Source organism: Perca fluviatilis, chromosome 9 (assembly GCF_010015445.1).
Source record: "Perca fluviatilis chromosome 9, GENO_Pfluv_1.0, whole genome shotgun sequence".
Taxonomy (NCBI): domain Eukaryota; kingdom Metazoa; phylum Chordata; class Actinopteri; order Perciformes; family Percidae; genus Perca; species Perca fluviatilis.
In genome coordinates, this window is record NC_053120.1 from 18,824,775 (window position 1) to 18,847,899 (window position 23,125).

Genomic DNA, 23,125 nt, shown 5'->3' on the forward strand with positions numbered 1-23,125 from the left:
AAAATAGATACATTAGTTTTACTTGGCTAAAAAAACAATTTCTGTCGCCGACGCCGTCATAGCTTCCGGTTAACGTCCCACCCCCTGTAGGCCAATTTTTTTGTTTTACCTAGGATGGCAAAGGCATAGCCCACGGATGTAAGAGAACGGCATGGCAACGTTGGCCCACCCATATAAATTAAATGACCCGCCTACGTTCCCTCTGATTGGCTAGTACTCGTTGTCTTCGTTGGTTGGGCTGGTCAGGTTTAGGCAAAAGGAGTGGGATTGGCTAGGGTTAGGTCAAGGTAAGCCAATCAGAGGCAGAGTAAGGCAAAGTAGGGCGGGACATGCCTTCGCCATCCTGTGAAAAAAAGGTAGAGGAAGAAATGAGTTCGCCAGCTGTCAACAGATGTTAGTTTTGGGTGATGTAGCGTTTATAATTAGGTGAGTATACATTCGGATATCCTCACGAATTACATACAGTTTACAAGTAAACATTTGTATTTACCGTTGCATTTAGACCTACAGCCATCATATGAAACAACAAACTCGCCTGACAGAAGAAACTGTCTAGCATCTAGCATCTTTTTAACTGATCTCTGTTGAAAAATTCAGTTTCTATTTGGTATTAAAGTCTGAAACATTCATTCTATAAAAGGATACCGCCAAACATTGACATGACAGGAGTTTTGTTTTTGATTGAATCACTTATCTCAGGGATTTTTTTTAGAGCCTGTCCTTTTTATACACTGTTTAGGCTACTTGGCATACTGTTGCTTAACGAAGATGACAAACAACTCATGAATGCAGTCTTTAGAAATGTAGCCTGCAGGTTTGTGTGTGACAGTTTGGTCACTGAGTGTGCACATGTTGAGGTCATCAAGATAAATAAGTTAGTCTAGCTACTCTATTAATCTCAATAAGTAATTGCATCATCACACAAAACAAACATCAGGACACTCAAGACAGTATAGAATTAAAACATATTATTATATAAGGGACTGTTTGTTATTTATTTAAGGAGCCACCGGAGGAGTTTTGGGACCTTTAGTCAAAATTGACATGATCCTCCCCTCACCAATAATAATTTATCTATGACCCTCCAAAACGATTTGGAAAAAAATGCATGACCCTCCCCCAACAATTTATTGATACCTTCTATACTGGTTTGCACTTAGCAAATATATACAGATTGCTGTTGTTTTTTTACAGAAATCACATAATTGACTAAACCTCTGCTTTCTCATCTGACGCATCACACTCCTCTGTTATGGTGTGGTGGTGGACATTTCAGTATTTATTCACAAACGTTGTTGTGGAAACACAATAAGCATGGAAACTAAATGCACACTTCCTGCATTACTGCATTACTTCAAATACTAAGTTACTCCTCTAGTAAACTAGTATTCACATGAAATAAAACAATAAAACATTGAGACCATCCAGCAAAGGACACTGGGTAACATTCAACACACAAACTGGTTGCAATGGACTCGTCACTAGGCTTCCTCCACTTCGCCGTTTAAACAAAGTGGAATAAACGTATAAAAGTCAAAATCTACACAAAACCCGCAATCAATTAGTATGTTGACATTAAATATTTTTTTTACTAAAGCAGTATATGAAATCAGATGTATTACCTACCACCATTTAGTTGTCTTGTGTTATTTAAGATATTTATAAAATATCTGGTCATGCCAGATGTAATTATTCCAATCATTTTTTAAACAATGCAATTACCCGTTTCAGCCACCAGGGGGGCAGCTCCCCGTGCCCCACAGCAAACTCATGGGTCAGACCCATCTGGTAGCGAAAGAGGGCTGAGACTGAGGGCTACATGGAAAAATATGCACCAAACATGCCACTTTGAAATTTAGCTGTTTCTATGAATACAAAAGTTGGGTGACCCCCCCCCACTGGACTAAAAAATGTTGGATGACCCTCCCCTCAACAAAGAATAAAAAGACATGACCCTCACCTATTTTCCTCCGGTGGTCCATTCCATAAATACCGAACGGTTCCTAAGTTATGATAACCTCAAATCTTTAACTACAAACTGAATTAAACTGAAACTAAAATCATGAGCTAAATCATATGTAAAATAGAGGAAATCATCTCACAATGCTGTTGCTGGAAGAAAATCTGATGTATAACCATGTAATGCATAACAATTAAATATTTGTCACATCCAATCAGGCTTAACTCACTTGTCCTATGTGGAAGTCAACTTTCAAGTTCTTAGTCAAAGCACACCTCGCCCATTTAGTGTAAATTCAAATCAATTTTATTTAGTGTCCAATCATAACACAAGTTATCTCAGGGCCCTATTTAACTTTTATAGATCACACTCTATAATTTAGAGAGACCCAACATTCCCCCATGAGCGACAGTGGCAAGGAAAAACTCCCAGAAAACTCAAACAGAATAGGCTCTGGGTTGACACCCTTGACCGTAAAGATGGGTCTGAAAGAGCTGAAATACATTGACACACAAACTTTTAAGTACAAGTAAACTTTCCAAAGTAATCGCCAACCAGTAGCATCATCACAGAAAACTGCTTCAGCACAGGCTTGACATCTCTCAGACCAACTAGTGCTAATGTAGACAGAATTTCCAGTACAACATACAAGTATTTTTCTGGTGGCCAGTATTCATATCCAGTCTTGTCCAGGAAGCAGGAAATGCCTCATACACATGGCCCATGACTATGGTGAACCCTAAGGGTAAAGCACAAAACAAAACACATTCAATTATTAAGAAAAATACACTCCTGTCTAGTATCTAGCATTTCATAATTTGGACTGCATTTTCCTCCCATTCTAACCTTCATTCTTGCATGTGTTTTGTCATTAAAGGCCAACGTACACAATTGTTTTGAGAAGCAGGTAGGATCTCCAGTTTCTTTCTACTCACCCATATATCTTATTTGACTTGCTTCAAAGACTAAAGCTGTATGATCACTGCACCTTCCTTCAACTGAATTTTTTTATTTGACATTTGACCTTTAAAAGGTCCGATGACATGACTTTTTGGATGCTTTTATATAGGCCTTAGTGGTCCCCTAATACTGTATCTGAAGTCTCTTTTATATAGACCTTAGTGGTCCCCTAATACTGTATCTGAAGTCTCTTTCCCGAAAGTCAGCCTTGGTGCAGAATTACAGCCACTAGAGCCAGTCCCACAATGAGCTTTACTTTGGACGTGCCATTTCTGTGTCTGTAGCTTTAAATGCTACTGAGGAGGAGAGAGGTGGGGCAGGGTGGGGGTGTGGCCTTGACCAACTGCCATGCTTCACGTTTGCAAGCCATGATGTCTCCATAGACAGTAAAATAACCGCTAACAGATCGTTACTGCGCAGCCTCCAACTGAGCTTGATGACGTAGATGTGACGTGAGCAACCTGTCTGAAAGTTGTAAGTCTTCTGGTAGCTGTGCCAAGAGAAATCTCAATCATTCCCAATCTTGCAGAGACGGAGAGCGTAGGTATATGTAAGGAGATAACATAAGCACAGGCTAATTATTGCTAACTAACATGCTAGTTAACATTAGTAATTAAACTTAAACAGCTAATGTAAGTCGAAACTGCCTGCAAGCTTCTCCTGTACTATACGGTAATTCCTCTACTATGCAACAGTAAGTCGCCTGGTTATGACACAATCGTTAGCCTATTTTTACAAAAACGTCTGCTACGGAGCCATAACGTGAGGTACAAGGTATTGGAGCCTTTTATACATTGTCGTGTTTCTTTAGAAATAAACAATGGACAAATAAAGTCTTTAAACGCTTCAGCTGTAAAGTTATTTGCTGTCAAAGTGACGTCAAAATGAATGGCAGTCAATGGGATGCTAATGGCGGGTGAGAGCTAGGTAGCATCAAAATGGCGCCTTAGGAGCTACGTGTTGCGGAGAGAGGCTTATCCTTTTGGATGTCTCTCTCTTTCTCATGGGCAGACCAAATTCTCTGGGCGGGCAAAGCAGAGAAAGGGGAGGTAACCTTTCCCCTTATGACCTCATAAAGAGAAGATTCCAGCTCGGTCCATCTGAGCTTTCATTTTCTCAAAGGCAGAGCAGGATACCCAGGGCTCGGTTTACACCTATCACCATTTCTAGCCACTGGGGGACCATAGGCAGGCTGGGGGAACTCATATTAATGTTAAAAAAACTCATAAAGTGAAATTTTCATGCCATGGGACCTTTAAGATTTACCATTGCACTATAATTGTGTTGTTCCACCTGATTCTTAAGGAGTGGTTATCACTTAGTAATACCAAGGTCCTGTTGTAACTGCAGCACACACACTAACACACACTAAAGCAGGACAGAAACATTCACAATTGTAAAATGGTTGAAATAGAAGTTAAGGAGGTTGAGGCCACACCTCTTATCAGGAGATATGTGAGATGTAATGCCCCCTTAACACATTGCCCGGGTGATTTCGAAATTTCAAAATCTAAATTCATACTGTGTGACCATGATCACTCATATATGACTTCAGCAGCTGTATTGTAACATGTAAGGTGGGTTCAAATGATTTGGACTCCCCTCCATCAGTAAAACTGAGGAAACCTTTTTGGATAAAAGGACATTTAGTAAAAAATAAACTCCATTTACCTCTGCACTTTTAGACACTTACTGTAAGTAAGTTGTTTACCTGATTTCACCCACACTGTATTGATGACTTTATTCCCTGATAATGACTCATTAGCAATGAACTGATGACTAGAGGTTATTGCTTCAATAAAGGCTATCAAAGAGGCTTGTGCTCGACTGCAGGGTAGTTTGTCACAAGATAAACACATGACACAAAGAAAAAGAAAATGGCTCATGATGTTGGCCTATGTTTGAGTGATGTCAGTTCTGATCAAGAAGCTGTTCTCGCCAAAAAGTGTTGACGGAGGAATATTTTGTTGACCTGTTTTCCACTGAAATATACAGTGGAAAGTTAGACCCTGAGCCACAAAACAAAATACATTTTTGGTGCAGATCTGGATTCAACCATGGATCACGAAGATTCACTGTGGGACATCCTGGTGGCCTTGGGGGTTGATTCCATGTAATCTCAAAGTCCTTGGTTAAAGTTCAGCTGGGGTACTTTGTTGCATCTCTCTCCCCCAATTTCCTGTCAGCTCTCGCCCATCCATCCATCCAAAATGTTTCACATTTTCACTACTTTCTCATGAACTGCTACTCTCTGTACTTTAACCCCTATTATTATATGCACATTCATGCAGATTAAGTAAACATGCAACATCCTCCATCCTTAGACCCTCCGTGGCACAATGCAGAACTGCAGTTGTGGAAAACGGCAGTAAGAATACAAAGGAGAAAGTGGTAATTTTAGGTTTAGTGTATTGCTCAATTGGACAGACTCCAGGGATCAAACCTGTGACCTCTCTACCTCATCTCTTAAACCAACAGGTCACCTTCCCATTATGTCTGTCTTTTATTTATTGCAGTTCTATTGCTCATTAAAAACAACAACACTACCAATCACCACGTAACTGTGTGAGAAAAGGCAATACAACTAACCGTAGAATTTTTGTAAAGTGTATTACACAGGTGATGAACAAGGAGGCTGAAAAAAGCTTTGTCGTATTATTCCCCCGACATGACTGACTAATCATTGAATTACACAGTTACACAATGTCCGGTTGCCGACTCACAAGGTCTGTCTGAGGAAAACAATTTAATGCAGTCCTCAGATAAGACAGAGGAGATGGAAAACAACTCAATGTAGATGTGGGTTGGCACACAGTAATAAAATACACAATTAGATTTGTTTTTACTGCTGCATTTCGTAAGGGATGAAAAAACAATTGAAATGTCAAAACATTATGACTTAAAGTGCTAATTATGCTTTTTGGCTTTTTCCCTTTCCTTTTTTGGCACGTTACACATTTACAAAGTGAAAAAGCCCAAAGTCCACCCCAAAGGCACTTACCATCTCCAACCGAAAACACTGTTCACAAACTGCTCCAAACAGCTCTATAGTAGTCCAGCCTTTACTTCCGTGACGAACATGCGTCACTTTCTAACACGTTATAATTCTCAGCTAGCTGCTATAGTGGCACTGCGCAGTACTGCGCATGTGCGACTCCCAACAAAGATGGAATAGAAGTGAGATGCCTCACTCTGTAGCTAAAACAGAGAGCTCAATGCACAGGGTGAAAAGAGGAGCTGCAGCAATGTGCAGTAGAACAAAAATATGGTGTTTTTTAAAAATTAAACCATGTAAACCTTTTCTGATATAACCTCTAAATACAATTATGAACCTGAAAATGAGCATAATATGAGCACTTTAATTTGCGAAAACATATAAGTGAGATTACTTGTGTGGAAAACTACTTTAAAGTGCCTCCTTTGAAGGTTGTGGCTTTATGATTGAAAATTGTATTTATCAGTTTCCAGATTATCTGTTTTTATTAGCCACACATTACTTCTTATTTCTCTCTAAATGGACCTGAATACAACTTCTGAAAACAATGTTGCAACATCAGCTCCAACAAGCCCTCTATACTTAGACACTCTCCTTTAGTAGCGGGCTGTGCGTGGGCAGCCCCAGCCAAAGTGTTTGTGTAGCTGGTCGTGTTTATTTGCTCTGGTCTGAGGGCGAAGACTACCAGGCTGTGCTGCGGCGCGTCACAGGCCAGCATGCTGGGTCCACTTTCAGTGTACCACCGCAGTAACAAGACAGGCCTTGTACCGCTGTATTTTGGGGCCCAGGGTCCTAGCCAGCGGTCACTCTCAGCAGCCCAACCTGGGAGACCTCTAGCTTGTAGCAAAGCACTTTGGGGTCTCAGAGTGCACAATCAACAAACAGGCTGACCAAACATCACTCAGCACTTGCTAAAAAAAAAAGGGTTCCCAGAGAAAAGGGTACAAGGGGTTGGTTCAGGGCAACTTGACCAGCCGGAAACTGAAATAATGAAATATGCACGTGAACCTTGTGTTTGGTTTCAGATTTATTGAGCTCATTTTCCAGGGAAACACACATTGGCTTGTTAGTTTTGACCTGGACCATTTATTTCCTTGTGTCTGACGGCTAATAAAAGTAAGTGTTAAATAAAGTTAAATTACCATTGTGTGTGTGTGTGTGTGTGTGTGTGTGTTTCTAGGTGCTCTGTCCCTTTTTAGTCCACATAAGCCTCCTTTTAGCTCCAAATATACATGATTCAGAGAACAAGCTCTGAGTTAAAGTCTGGTGTATTTTTGGGGATCATTGGGTGTATTTTTTCTGTTGAACTATGCATGCTCATCCTGATATTTTTTACTACGTCATGAATTCCTTCAGAGTTAGCCTATTGAGGGATTCAGAGTTCAGTTTTTACACAAAATCCTGAGCTTACATAATACTGTATTTATTGTATGGTAGAACAGGGAGGAAAGAGCTGACAAAGACTGTTGCAACACAGGTACCCAAATATTATGATGCTTAGCAACTTTTTTTTTTACAATCTTAGTTCATATGATATTGCAACATGTGTGTATATTAACTGACAGAAACTCACAGAGGAACGTAAGACCACCAAAGAAATCTTAATTCCCTTTGATCCATATGCCACCGGAGTTGCAACTAACAGAGACTAATCCTACTTCAACCAGCAAGTAAAATAGAAGTTATGTTTGTGTGGCCACACAGCACTTTAAAAAAGTTATAACCATGTGCACCTTATTTCCTTTGGCTTACGTTTTCTTAAAGATTGGTTCATAACATTTATTAATTACAAATAATTTACTTTTTGCCATTTTAGGCCTTTACTTTTTACAGGACAGCTTAGGCTTGAAAGGGGAGACAGAGGGTGAATGACATGCAGCAAAGGAACCTAACTGCTGCGTCAAGGACTGAGCCTCTGTATATGGGCACACGCTCTATGAGGTGAGCTACCCAGTCGCCCATTAGAATAGGTTTTAATTCCCTAATCACCAATAATAACAAGCTACCAAAGAGTACAAAGTTCAGGCCTTTGTGTCTTAAAACTCTTACAACACAAGAAAAAATGCCAATTATCCTGAATACTTCGGAAAATAAGCACAGAGATAGTGAACCAACATTCCCTGTGAGGACAGATTTATAAGCTGTAATCCTGAATGAGACATAGTTCTTATTCATTGTTTAAAACTGCAGCATCAACAGACGAAAACAATAAAAAAAAAAAAAATCTCCACAATTTAGGATTATCTCTCCTCAGACAGTTTGAGTCACATCAGGTGAGTGTTTGTGTAAGAAAGAGAGGCAATGACTCATGAATCTGGCTACGTGTTAACAAGCACGGAAGCAGTAATGTATGCTTACACGCCCACATATAACTAAAAATGTATATTTTTACAGGAATGTGAGCCAAAGCGAAACAATAACAAAGGAAATCTAAAATCCACTTGAACTGTTTCCTCTTTGAATTTCTGCCATTTTTTATTCAAGTCAATACATGATGTGATGCAGGTGCCTGAACAGGGAATGGGTATAAAGAGGCATTTGTGAGGAACAGGCAAAATGTTTTCAGTGGAAAATATGCAGTGATTAACTACCTACTCTTCCTTCATGCTCATGGTCAGATGTTTTTCTCGATCAATTAGCAGAATCATTTTGCTCAATCTTGTTCCCAAAACACCATATTGTTGTTGTACTGCACATTGCTGCAGCTCCTATTTTCACCCTGTGTCAGGTCTCTGTTTTAGCTAAAGAGCGAGACATTTCAACTTCTGTAACATATTTGTTGGCAGTCGCCAAGGGGGTAAGCTTCGCTTCAGAACTCGAACCTCCTATGGCGCCATTTTGATGCTACAAAGCGATCACCTCCCGTTAGCATTCCACTGACCTCCATTCATTTTGACGTCACTTGACAGCGAATAACTTCACATCTGAAGCATTTAAAGACTCTTTTTGTCCATTGTTTAGTTCTAAAGAAACACAACAATGTATAAAAGGCTCCATTACCTTCTACGATTGTGTCACACAGTAGAGGAATTTCCGTATAGTACTGGAAAAGCTCGCAGGCAGTTTTGACTTACATGAGCTGTTTAGGTTTAATTACTAATTTTAACTAGCATTTTAGTTAGCAATAATTAGCCTGTGCCCATGTTATCTCCTTACATATACCTACGCTCTCCGTCTCTGCAATATTGGGAATGATTGAGATTTCTCTTGGCACAGCTACTAGAAAACTTCCAACTTTCAGACAGGTTGCTCACGTCCGATTTACGTTGTCTCTCTCGGTTGGAGGCTGCGCAGTAACGCTAGCGCTCACCGGAAAAGTGCTTCTAATAGCCTTCATTGGTCAGAGCAACGGGATCTGTTGGTCCATTCTTATATACTGTCTATGGCAGTCGCACATGCGCAGTAGCTAGGTAAGGATCACATGAGCTAGCTAGATGTTTCTCCAACTTCGGCCTGTACAAGGCACGATTAGCCGGGAGACTTCTTCTAAACGAGGGCGCACTTCCAACTTTGCGTGGAATACTTGCAGAACAGGGACATGTAAAAAGTTCTATACAATTTATTTTGTAGATTAGGGTGAATTTGTGTGTGTTGTAGCAGTGTTTTGCCATTGAGAATGAGCTAGCATGCTAGCGCTAGCATGCTAACGGTTAGCCCCCTCGTTTCGGCGTTTACATAGAAAGCCGTGCAGATTTTGAACAGCTCACCCGGAGACTGAAGGCAGGACACCTTCAGAAACCTGTATCTCACTCAAAACAGCATGGATGTTTTTTTTTCAAAGTTTGTATGCGTGTGTAAGCACCAGAGACACAAAATAAATCCCAGAAAAAGTGATTTTTTCATAATATGGACACTTTAAATCCTAAACAAACAAAATAAGACACACTATACATATATTTGTGCTGGTGTGTGTATGTGTGTTTGTAATCACTTGTCACCGCCAGTTTGCACCTAATACTTGTTTTTCATGTTTTCTTACTTTTTTGTCTCCAGTAAACAGGCAGGTTTAAGTGGCTCAAGTCCACTCACTGCCAAAGGTCAAAAAGTGAAACTCAATAACTATAGTGACAGTTGAAACCATAACTAATTGTCTCTTATTTCTCATGTCATTTCTATTCATCCACACCTTACTCATCTATATCTGTGTACATATACTGTCTGTTTATATAAGGGTGTATATTGTGGAAATATCTTTGTATTATAATAAGAATATATAAGAATACATTTTTTTTCTATTTCTTATAATACTTTCTGTATATTATTTTTTTCTCGTATGCCTATTTAATGTGTATTTGTGTCATTGTGATGTGTGCACATTTTTTTCTTTTGAGCTGCTGTAGCACAGGAATTTCCCCAGTGTGGGATTAATAACGTCTACCCTATTTTATCTTATCTTATCTTGTCCCCGAGGCACAAATTTAAAAAAACTCATCATCAAAGCTTTGAAAAAAATAAAACAATGAATACAACTCATATATTTGGAAAAAGGGCTAAACCTACCAAGACCGATAAAAAGTTTAAAGTGGAGAATTCAATGAAAAGGCCTGCTGTATTTCTCAGAATTGAATTTGAATTCGTGGATTTTGATGAGTGAGACTACAGACATAATGTTGTTTCAACAGATGATTCAGTATATCAATTAAAATTTGAATTGAAAAATTGTCAAATTTAATTTCTGGTCCATTGACTTTGGTTCTTTATTGAAAAGTAATTGAAAGTAATGTGGTTTCATAATCGTCCTAAAACAAATGCACACACACACACACACACACACACACACACACACACACACACACACACACACACACACACACACACACACACACACACACACACACACACAGGCTGCCACCATTCATCCTCATTTGTGCAGCAACAAACAATTGTTTCATTTATTTTAGAATTTAATTATTTTAATTAGATTAATTTTTCCTGGCTGATTTGGCCAGCAGCCATTATAACAGAGTTTGTGAAAATAGGAGGGAAAGCAAAGTATACATTCAAGCTCAAGTCATTCCACCTTGATCAACTGCTTATAAAAAAGTTAGTTACAGATATGTGGGTTACCACCACACACAGTGACTCAGAGGTTTGCCTTGGAGCAAAATATGCATGCTTTCTTTATAAGCTATAGGAAAGAGTAGTATAAGCTGAGAGCAAAAGCTTGACCTTATCAATAACTTAGTAAAATGTACTGTACATAAAGTACATTACATGTGACAAAAAAGTGTATTGTAAAACAAGTATAGTTGTGGAATTTGAATGGCTGTATATGACAATTTACTATAATGTAGTATACCCTAGTGATAACTTAACTCAGGCATATATGACCGTTAGAGCTGAGACAGGTTTATAATGACACACAGACCTTAAACCACAATGAAATCAATGTCAGAAATACATCCTCACATCTTCACATTGTTATCTAGCTCTCCTTTCCTGCTCCACCTCCTCCCAGTGTTATAAGTTTAAATCCTTCTTTTGACCTTTGACCTGACAGGCCATAATATCCCTTACTGTTTATAATAGCTGGTGTGCTTCCATCTTTTAATCTTATTATTCCAAATCCTGAGTAATTTATGTTCTTAATTGGCAGGCTTGAAGGGGATTACAGTGTCTTTTGGCATCTCAGAGGCAAGTGGGGTCATTAGGAGGCTTAGTGTGGGGTGAGATGTGAGTGTCAAAGTGTCCAACCAACAATGGACATGCACAAATGAGACAAGTACTGTAGGTCCATATGTGCAGACGGAGACTGACTGGGTTACTGTAACAGAAATGCTCCAGTGCAAACTGGAGATATGGAGTTTGAGAGAAGTGGGCATTAAAGAGGCAAGAAGGCTCTGATAAAAACATAGACAGTAAAATAAATGGACCAACAGATCCCGTTGCTCTGGACGGAGACCAGTGAAGTATATTTTTCCGGTGAGGGATGAGTGTTACTGCGCAGCCTCAAACTGAGCTTGAAGACGTAGATGTGACGTGAGCAACCTGTCTGAAAGTTGTAAGTCTTCTGGTAGCTGTGCCAAGAGAAATCTCAATCATTCCCAATCTTGCAGAGACGGCGAGCGTACTGTTTGCTGATAAGAAGCAAGCAAATAAATACACCTTTAAATAAAAATTTTTTTTATTGTATCACATATTTTAGAAATATTTCTGTTCATGCAGGAATACATGCTCCTGAGAAAGAAACAACTCTACTTATTTGGGTAGCATGGTGAAAGTTTAGAATGTTGTCAGTTTATAAAGAATACAATTGTTTAATCCCCTTTAATAGACTTTGGATGCCAGTAATGAAAGCCAAGCAGTGATCTTGCATAAAATATTGTGTTGAGACTGCTGCTAGTCTTATTCTACTATTGAGTTGTTTATAGGAATTTGTACAGAATAATTCAACTGAATGTGGTGTGATACTGTCTATAAAAGCAGAAGGCATGTACTAATTTAGCCTAAAAACTACAGGAGAAAACTTGTAATGTCAGAGGTTATTTGGTTGTAAAGTAAAAATTCCTTTACGGAGTTAACAGTTCTGGTCAATTCATGTTTTTTTAGATGCACAGGTAGCTTTTGAGGCCAGTGAGAGAGGATTGGCAGCCTGTGTGTCATTTGTTAATTGCTCTTGATGTAAAATACTCAACAGTTACTTGGAACAAATATACTTCCTATATTATTATCCCCTGAATAATCCTTTGATATTATCTGCCTCTGAGCATTTTCTTGCCTGAGGATGATTTTTTTGTTTTGACCTGCCAAGTGTTTCCTAACCAGTGGCTCTAGTGCACCATCTGTGACACACTGTGCTCATTACTCCACTCAGTTCATCTCCAGCACACAAATCAAGGCTGTAGTAAACAGTTGAGGCCACAAGGTGTCGTCACTGAGCAGTGAAACAGTACTGCAGATGTACTATGTTGTACTTAATCGTACTGACTGTCTATCTATCTATCTATCTATCTATCTATCTATCTATCTATCTATCTATCTATCTATCTATCTATCTATCTATCTATCTATCTATCTATCCATCTATCTATCTATCTATCTAGCTATCTAGCTATCTATTTAGTCAAATAATTTAAAAATATATAATTAAAAAAAGGAGTACTGTGTATATTGACAAGATGAGATGTAGTTTAGCTGTTACCAATATAATGGTGGTCAGAACCAAAGAGATGGAAAAGAGATGCCAATGTCACAGAGGCACTTCCCATTTATTATTAATTTGACTTGCAAATAACAGCCACTCTTTTAGGAAGACTGGCTTTGAGGCATGTGTGTGGGTGTGTGTACATGTTAAACTGTGGGTGTTTCATATATGACCTGTAAACACGTGTCCATATCAGTGGGTGTGGTGGTCAAAGGACAAACCAGGTGTGGAACTGTTGACTCACACCTTTTGAGGGGAGTTCATCATTGACGTGTGGAAAAAAACAACTGGTCGCCTTCAGAGTCCTGCACACCTGACTTGAGGCATTTGGACATATGGCCATAGGTTTACTGCTGGCTTAATCAAATGAGCAGTAAAATAAACAAAACAAATGCAATTCAGTGGCGCCTCTCAGTTTTGGTTCCCATGTTTTATTCCCCATAAATGAACAGGGTTTGTTTTTTTTCTTCATTTTCCAGAGAACCCACTTAAGTTCACTGACTAAAATGAGAGTTTACTTTTTCATTGTACTGAGTTTGACACTATGTCCCACAGTGGATGCTTCTAACAGGGAGTTAGCTGTGTTCTTTTACAGTCTCAGCATTTGTTTTTATCTTTTACTATTTGTTATTGTAAGGTGTCCTTGAGTATCAAGAAAGGCAGCCATAAATAAAATGTATTATTATTATTATTATTATTAACAGTGATTCCATCTGCTGTTGGTGCATGAAGCCTTTGACTTTTGCTTCTGTTGAGCATCAGGTATAGTGAATCGTTCCTGAAAACACTTTTATGGTCCACAGAAGTTTTGATGAAATGTCAGAGGAGGCAGCTGGTTAGCATAAAAGTCATAGAGAACAGCACCACCCCACAGAAAATTCAGTATTCATCAGAACAGAAAATTCAAGGGAAACTGTTTGACTGATTCCTTCTGCAGTGCAGAAACATGAAAAGCGGTGAGTCACTTTAACACAAATGTTGGACACAAAACCAGAAGAATTTGGACCTGGAAGACGAGGGCCACTGTACATTCCAAGGTTATACAGTATGTTTGCATTACGAGTTACAGTAATACTGCTTGCATGTGTCTATACATCTCAGGGAGAACTATAGCCTACTAAATTAAAGGATAATGTTACTTTAGCCATGCTTTGGTTCATAGACGTTGAAAACCCTCTATTTATTGTCATTAGTAGGCTTTAAAGGGGACCTCATTTCACACCCTTCAGGCCGGCCTTTTTACGTAAAACACACCATCCCTCGTTAGTTAAATACAATTCTCTGTGGCTTAGACTTAGACTGGCTTGGAAATGTCATAATGTGTCTCAGTAGGAAACACACCATGTTTCAATCCCATTCAGAAATTACTAAAATGAAAAAAGTTAAGTTTGTGATACACAAAACATACAAAAAGTTAAGAGAGACTTTCAGTGAAGCAGTGAAACTGATCAGACCATGAAAATGTCCATCCAAAGTAAGAATCACTTCATCCACCACTATGAATCATGACTATTCATCTGTGCAGAACAGTGGGGCTTTATGTCCAGTCTGTACATTATCATACCAGGCTACTAGAGGACTGGATGTACAGTAGCTTGTCCTGCAGAACAACTACTTTGTCCTTCCTGACAGGCTAAAAAGGGTAATTCCTGTTATAGTTAATAGAATTGCTTAATGGTAGGTCTTCTTTACATGCTTTTGAGAATTAAAGGGCATACAGATAAAACCAGAGGAGCTACTTTGTTTTTGTTTTTATTGTAACTGACCTTCTTTGAGAAAAACAAAATGTGGGTGTTGGATGATCCACATTCCTCAAGCCTTTTATGGAAAGAGCAAACGAAAAAGGAGGTTTACAGACCAAAAGGAGGAACAGGAAACAACAAGGCAGGCAGAGTTTCTTACAAGGGCAGCTGGAGGTGCTTTTACAGTACTGCACATTTCTTGGCACGTCACTTGATAGATTTGCCTGAATTTATTAAAGGTGCAGGTCAACATTTTTAAATAGCAGTATATGACAAATTCATTGTGATACCTAAATAAATAAGACAAAGGAGAAGATAATTGGTCTCTATTTCTTAAGTCTTTTTTATTTTTAGTTTCCAGTTTGTGGGTGAGGCCTTAACCGCATCATCGCTATTAAAATCCATACTAATACCCTGCCCTCGCATTCCACATGGTTTATGCAGGCTCACCTTTTGTGTGTATGGTGGAAGTGTTGTGTGCATTTGCATACCCACATTTTAGGTGTCTATTCATATGAGAAAATGTGTGTGTGTGCTTTTCAGAGTTAATTTACGTGTGTGTGTGTGTGTGAGAGAGAGAGGAGAGAGAGAGAGAGAGAGAGAGAGAGAGAGAGAGAGAGAGAGAGACGTTCCAGTCGTAATCAATGAGCCATTCCATAGATGGGGGATGCAGGCCTTTAATAAAGACTGCCTCATTGTATGTCCCGCTGTGTGTAACACATGCAGACTGACTCTGCTGGCGGTGCAGATGGATCACCGGGGGCAAAGGTTACTGAAGCAAGGCAAGCTGATCGTCACGTGGTTTATCCCAAGTTGCTATGAACAAGAGATATGTTATCAAATCATAATGGTATTTGTCCAGCTTTGCCCTCACCTTGTTGCGTAAATGTCCTCCATACACATTCTTGAAGGGTCACTCATCATATGAAAATGAATCTGACAACTCATCTGTACAAAAGCTTATGCTTTCCACTGTATCTCTCAAAGGTAGAGGACGTGTGCATCCTTTGATTGATTTCCTTTGTGTGTGACAGACCTGGGACCTGGTGAGCAGAGAGGAGACATTTTCTAGGAACAGAGCAGCGCCAGCGCTCCATCTTCAATACCTGCTGCTGCTGTTCAATATTTAATGCCCAGCACTGCTGAGCTGCTCCAGGAGGGAATGACAATGGAAAGCTTGATTACTTTTAGTACAAGTACTAAAAGTAATCAAGCTTTCAAGTTTAAAGTAGTTGTGTTGAGATTTATTTTAGAAAAAACACACTCACACGGATGATGCTCTGCCAAACCTATGAAGAAAAATATGTGGAATTCCTTTATATTACCTTTAACACCAATTTACCGCAGCATCTATCACATTGTTTAGTTAAAGTGAGTTCTCAAATGAGTTAAAGATTTATGAAAATTAAAAATATATGTCATAATGGTGAGATTTGAGCTTGAATCCCAAGATCCAGCAATCATGTGTCATGGAGCGAACAATTATTTATTTAGCGATGCGTCTTATTAAAAATACACCAAAGCGTATTGACCTTTGAGAGTGTTAATCTGTGTGAGTTAAAAATAGGTCTACTTCTTCTTCTGCTACACAAGACAAAGATTGATCTTGGGTCATGAATAAATAATTTTGTCCAATTGAGGTGAAAAAACGTCCTGAATTGTGTTCAGACGATACTAGAAAAAGCAGAGCCTCCTGCAGGGTCGTAGTTAAATTAAGGACTGCAAGCGGACTACTTCAAACCCTGTCAGCCAGCTGTGGCTCTGACCTTAGACCTCTTTCCTGTTAGTTGCTTGTGATATTGATCAACTAAAAAAAAAAAAATTATTCTACTCTAGTACTCATTTCAGGTACATCATCACATTCTCTCTTAAACTAACATTGTTGGTGAGAAATCATGGGATACTACAGATATCTTTTTTTTTTTTTTAACTAAAAGTAGAACATTTAAAAAGATTTTAGAGGATAAATCTAGTGATTTTTCAGTGTCATAAAATCTCAAACAAAGACCAAAACCCCAGATGAACTGATCTAAGATCCTACTGAGAAGTAGGGACGGGCATTTTAAGTCATTTTAATCTTACGTAAGAATAGGGCACGAAATTAGTTTCTGTTGATGTCTTGAAGAAGCGTGGGATCATGAGAGTTGTTGTCTTCATTGTTAAACAACCACCACTCCCGATGAAAAACTATCTGACGTGAATAATGTTCACGGATGAGTTCATGTAAAGTTTTATTCACATTACGTTTAGTCACGTTCAGTCACGTTTAGTCACGCTTAGTCACGTTTATTCATCCCTATAGAGAAGTATTATAGTGTAGCCAAACCCTGATATACCTGATATTTTTCTGATAGTTTTCAGGTTGTTCACAGCAGGTAGACCAGCTCTACAGAGCACATATTATGATGGGTCACAGATTTCGGTGTAACACCGGAAAAGCCAGTGTTTGAGTATCCAGCCAGGTAAAAGGTAGCAGATTTCATTACATAGGCGTTATTGTATTTTAATTTTATTTTAGAAGTTATCTGCTGTAGTTATGGCTGATACTGGGGCAGGGCCATCAAAGAAAAAAAAGGAAATTAAACAAAGAACAACTAAAAGCTAAAAGGGAGAGTTAGAGATGACGGGCGAAAACCCGAGTCAACCTCAGTCTGCTTTCAGCAGATGGAGACAATTACATGATTGTAAATAATTCAAACACAACCCTGAATTGGCCCTCAGGTAGTCCTATGTAATATGTCTATTTCATTCATAAAATAACTTTATAATGCAAGATGTGGTTGTACGTCAGTAGTCTACATGAAATTACGTACCCCTTCCATTTAGCGCCCGGTTTCTATTTCTTTTCAGTCCGTGTTTGTGTTAGCCTACTATTTTCTTTTTGTCCCCCTATACTTATGTAAAATGTCCTTGGGTTTCATCAAAAAGGCGTTATATAAATCTAAGTTATTATTATTATTACTACGTTGCTACAACAAACTCATGCTAATGCTTTGGCTAGTGACAGTGACACATTACATCCAAAGCAGGCTAAGTTACCGTATGCAACACTTAGGTATTTTCTTATTATAAATGAATGATTTTCTGTCTGAGCAAAACATTCATCACAACTATGACCTCCCGGTAGCAAAATTACGAATTCCACTATGGCCACGCCAAGACCCGCCCTAAGAAGCAGCTCGATTGGTTGGGGTTATGAATTTGACCTTGAATGGTTAAGGTTAAGCAGGGCTCCAGACTGCGACCAAATGTTTGCATTTTGCGACCAAAATTTGAGAGTGTGAGACTGAATTTTAGCCTACATTCAGTCGCACATGTGCGACCAATAAATTTGCCCCCTTTTTTTACACGTTAAACGTTGAAATTTCGGTACCTGAGAGCGCGTAAGCGCAAGCTTATCTGTCCTCTCTGAAAATTGACAGAGAGCGGTGCTCCGACACAAACACACACACTCGCACACAAGCAGAGCTGCAGACGACGCAAACTACGTCGGCTCTGCAGTTTTGTTGAAGTCACAGTGAGTCATGGAAATGCCGATAAAGTGGTTTCAAGTGGGGTACAGTTTTTCATAACTTCACGCAGACAGCGTTTGCTACGATATGATATTAATGGCGAGCCGAAAGCGGTCGCGGTGCTGTTGACGTTACACTTCCTCGGAGACGAGCAGCCAGGCACAACAGTGGTTTCTGTGCCCTGGTGACTGACTGACAGGCTGAGGTTCTAAGGCAAGGCAACTTTATTTCTACAGCACCTTTCAGCAACAAGGCAATTCAAATTGCTTTACATGAAACATTAAAGAGCAATTAAAAACGGTCATGATGAAAATAAAACAGGCTAAAAAATAACATACAAATACAATAATAAACAGAATATATATATATATATATATATATATATATATATATATATATATATATATATATATATATATATATATTTTTTTTTTTTGTTACCGTCATGACAGCGATGCGGCTGTCAGTTTACCTTATATGTTGCATCTTCAAAAGTGACAGTGAATTTGAAACAGCACATTCTAATTTCTACATCTATTATCAAATATTTATTAGTAATACAGTTGAAATTAGTAGAAATGTGAATATTTGGTTAGCATGTTGATTTACGGTGTGTGGCCCTAAATTGTCTGGTTGTGCCCCTAAAATTTTCAGTTGGGGGCCACTGGAGCCCTGTTAAGGTTAGGGGATTGGTCAGGGGATAGGACCTGTACATGTAAGCATGGACGCCTGGCCAATAGTAGTGTGTGAATGCTATTGAAGGACGGGATCACCCAGTAACGCTAACTAAAAGATCTTTATGATGGCAGGCTGGTAAAAACACTACTGCTTTTGTCTAAAGGGGCCACTAGAATCAAAACAAACTGAAAGTTCCTCGCAGCCACTTTAAATAGAGCAACAAATGTGTATTAATCCGCTAACTGAAAATAGTCCCCAACAAATGCACTATTCCCGCCTGTTTGAGTAACATTTGCTACAAATTACATTGTCCCACTGTTTTAGGAAATCATTTTACTTTTTTTTTTTTTTTTTAAGTGAAAGTATATATTTGTGATCTGCTTTTAAAAATGCATGTCTTCAGTAGGAGCAAATGTGCTTTAGGCTGAGAGAAACTAACAGGGTAGAGAAGTCAGAGAGTGTTGAGAGATGGAATAACGCATTGGTCTTTTCATGGGATCTGTTAACAATAATACAGATATCTGTAATAAAATAAAATGCTTCAAATATGTAAATTATGATTTTTACAATTTAGCTTAATGATTTTAAACATGCAGAAATAAGGGGAAACTATTTGCTTGTTGAACTGTTTACCAGTCTGTATATGCAGCTAGTGACTGGGGACTTGGAAGTATGCATTGCCTTGTTTTATGTGGTCGCAGGCCATAAAGGCACACAATGCTGGCTGTCAGCAGCTTCAGTGCAAAAGCATTGGTGTCTTTCAAAAGCCTTTACTCTACTTTTACTTCCATGCAGTCTTAATGTTTTCTACTTCATTAGAAATATATGTATGTAGAGGCAAGGAACACAGAAAAAAATAACAATGTTTCAGTTGTAAATCAGTTGCCGACACATGGGAAATGCATCTGCCTGCTGCCACCACAGTGCCAGGACTGGTGTCAGAGTCCGAGTGTGCAGTGCACTACTGACCTATTCTTTTAACACTGAAAACTATGGGGTTTGTTTTATCACTTCAAGGTACATAGAAATCATATTCCCAAACTCATACCATGCATGGAAAACATATGGATACCATGTATCTGTAAAAAAATAAAGAAAAAATATGAGCTAGCCTGCAGGAAAACTTGCTATACTTGCTGTGTTGATCTCTGTGTTATCCAGCTGTTATAATGACAACACACGTTGCTAATGGCCTTGTGAAAACTAAGTCTTTTCTAAAGCAGACACACAGCTCCTTTCTGTATCTTCATGACTCATACACAGCCTGAGTGGTTTGGCTGTGAGTGGGACTATTTTGACAGAGCAGAAGTGCAAAACAGAGGTGGCCATGGAAACTGGCGGCATCCAATGGGAGAATAGGATATGGGTGTGGCTGGCTGATTGACGTCCTGCTCACTTCCTTCTGCCTGGTCAATTAATAACTTTTTCTCCACTCATTATTCTCAAGGAGGGAGAGAAGTAGAACTTTCTAGATAAAGCGGTCACATAACACTTGCAGTATCTGTGCAATATGAACTGAGCTTAGTGACGTTTAGCCATCTCACTTGCATAGCTGTCTAGTTTCTCACTAACGTTTATTTTTACACTAGCCTGAATGTAAATGATTGATTTGATTAATTCATTTGAGTCATTCCATTGAGAGTCAGGTTTATTTGAGCGGGAAAAGTCACTGATAAATGCTCTCCATTCACTCCTTAACTGTGTGTCTTAAATGCATAGGTGTCTATATGCTATTGTACACCTGCTCAATAGAAGTAGCTCCAAGGTGTGAACTTGTGCTACTATATAAACATGAAACATAGTGAACTTCCTTGGATGATCCTCACGGACATAAATTCCCAATATAAGAGAAGTAATGCAGCATTTCAGATATATGTTATAAACTATTAAACATTTCAATTTTTCTTTTCAGTCGAAAAATGCAGTTTACATTCTATCTTTGTGTTCTGTTAATTTGACAGCTAGTGCGCACTGATGAGAGGAGAAAGGATAGAAAGATCATAATAAGTCATGTGGTTACCTTATTAATGGTTTCCATGGAGCAAAAACAAACATACAGTACATGGTAGCCCGGTATGTTCGTGATGTCCTGTAAAAGAGAAGTCACAGGTTTTATCCCACAACAGACAAAATCTATATTATTGGATTATAATTATTGATGCATTCATAAATGAATCACTTTAATGTTGCACATGGTAAAGGTGTAGCCTATTTGAATTAATTTAATTAATCACTGCTGGGTACTGCTTGACAATTTTCCACTGGGGACCAACAAAGCCTTATTGATATAATACTATCATTATTTATTTATTGATTATATTTGCATTGTTAATCTGAATATGCAAAGTAAGAATAGTAACTAAAGCTGTCATATAAATGTAGTGGAGTACAAATTACAATATTTGCCTCTGAGATGTAGTGGAGTATAACGTAGCAGAAAATAGAAATACTCAAGTAAAGTACCTCAAATTTGTAGTTAAGTACAGTACTTGAGTAAATGTGATTACTTACTTTCCATTACTTCCACCACACTTGCACCACTGATGGTTGTGATGATCATGTATTAGAACTAGGACTGCCAGGTTTTGCTACTGCACTTGAAGCTGTTTCCACCATTAACTCCAGACCATACAGTCAAAAGTTGTTTGTGATGCTGATAGAGTCCTCATGGGAACACTTGTTTTGTTAATTTATTTATTTGTATTATTATTTAATGCATGAAGGTTTATTGTTTTGTGTTTTTACCACTTGTTTCATGTCTCAGTGTAGTTAATGTATATGCAATTTCCTGGTTTCTGTTGTGTTCTTTTTCTGTGAGCTCACCAAAGCAAATGTATATTAACTACTTTAAAATGGCAATAAAGATTTGAATTTTGCTGTTAACAACTAACCAAATATATTTCAGAAAAACAATTTTCCCTATCTAAAGGCCCTATCTCCCAATTATTTACCAATTTAGTGACACTTGGTGCAGTACACACAAGGACTTTAAATTATAAAGAGATGCATCCTAGACTAAAATGGTGGAAAACTCTGGAAAATAACTGTGTTTAAACCACACGACATCCCTGCTGCTTAATCCCTGGAAGACAGAGTGTAAACTATGCTTAAAATGTAAACGACACACACATATATGGTAATACAGCTTGTCTCTCCAACACAGCACTAAGGATGGCAGCCTCAGAGAGCCTCACACATTAGGACTGTCCTTTAAGGCAGTGGTTCTCAACCTTTTTTGAGTCGTGACCCCCAATAATAATGAGGTTGGTGTTTGTGACCCCCGTCCCCCTCAAGAGCTGCAAACTGGTGTAAACAGCTATTTCTACACGCCTCCCCCTGCTGATTTTCAGTGATTTTTGTGAATGTTCTGATAAATACATGTAAACAAATAATGCTTTGCTTTAATGACAGTTTAGTTTTATCAGCTCGCACCTAGCCTTGTCCAATGTGTATCAGGCTCTGTGGACTTGTGATGCATTTGTGACTTTTTCTCTCCCCCTGACCCGCCTTCAGACCCCTTTCTGTGTTCCAGGACCTCCTGATTTACAAATTAAGCTCTGAATATAACACATGAAATGTACCAAACTCACACAGTAATGTAATTCCCCAGTCTAGAATGGTATTTCATGTTTTTCTCCCCAACCATCTGGCGACCCCCAGAAATGATCTTGCAACCCCCTTGGGGATCCCGACCCCCAGGTTGAGAAACACTGCTATTAGGAATACAACATACTGGTTTAGTTTTTTTCCTGCCCAAAATGTAACCTCAGTTACAGCAAGACATTTCTCATCATCCAGAAATATTCAGCCACGTTTGTTGGAGATCAAAAAATGCTCATTAGCATAATGAGAATGTGTGATTGCTTGCTCCTCAATGTTTTACCCTATGATGACCTAGCGACCTTTCAATGGTGTTTTCTCTCTCTTTCAGTGCATAATGAGTGACCCAAATGACTGCTGAACAATCAAAAAGAAAACATTCCAGCATAAATGGTATAGATTTGGGTAAGGCTGCTGATTGTGTCCATTTGCCCAGCAGATTAAAGTGGGGTATGAATCTTAAATTAACAGCTGGATAAAACTGCTGACATTAAGATATTGTAAATTACCAATGATTAAGTGCTTAACAAAAGG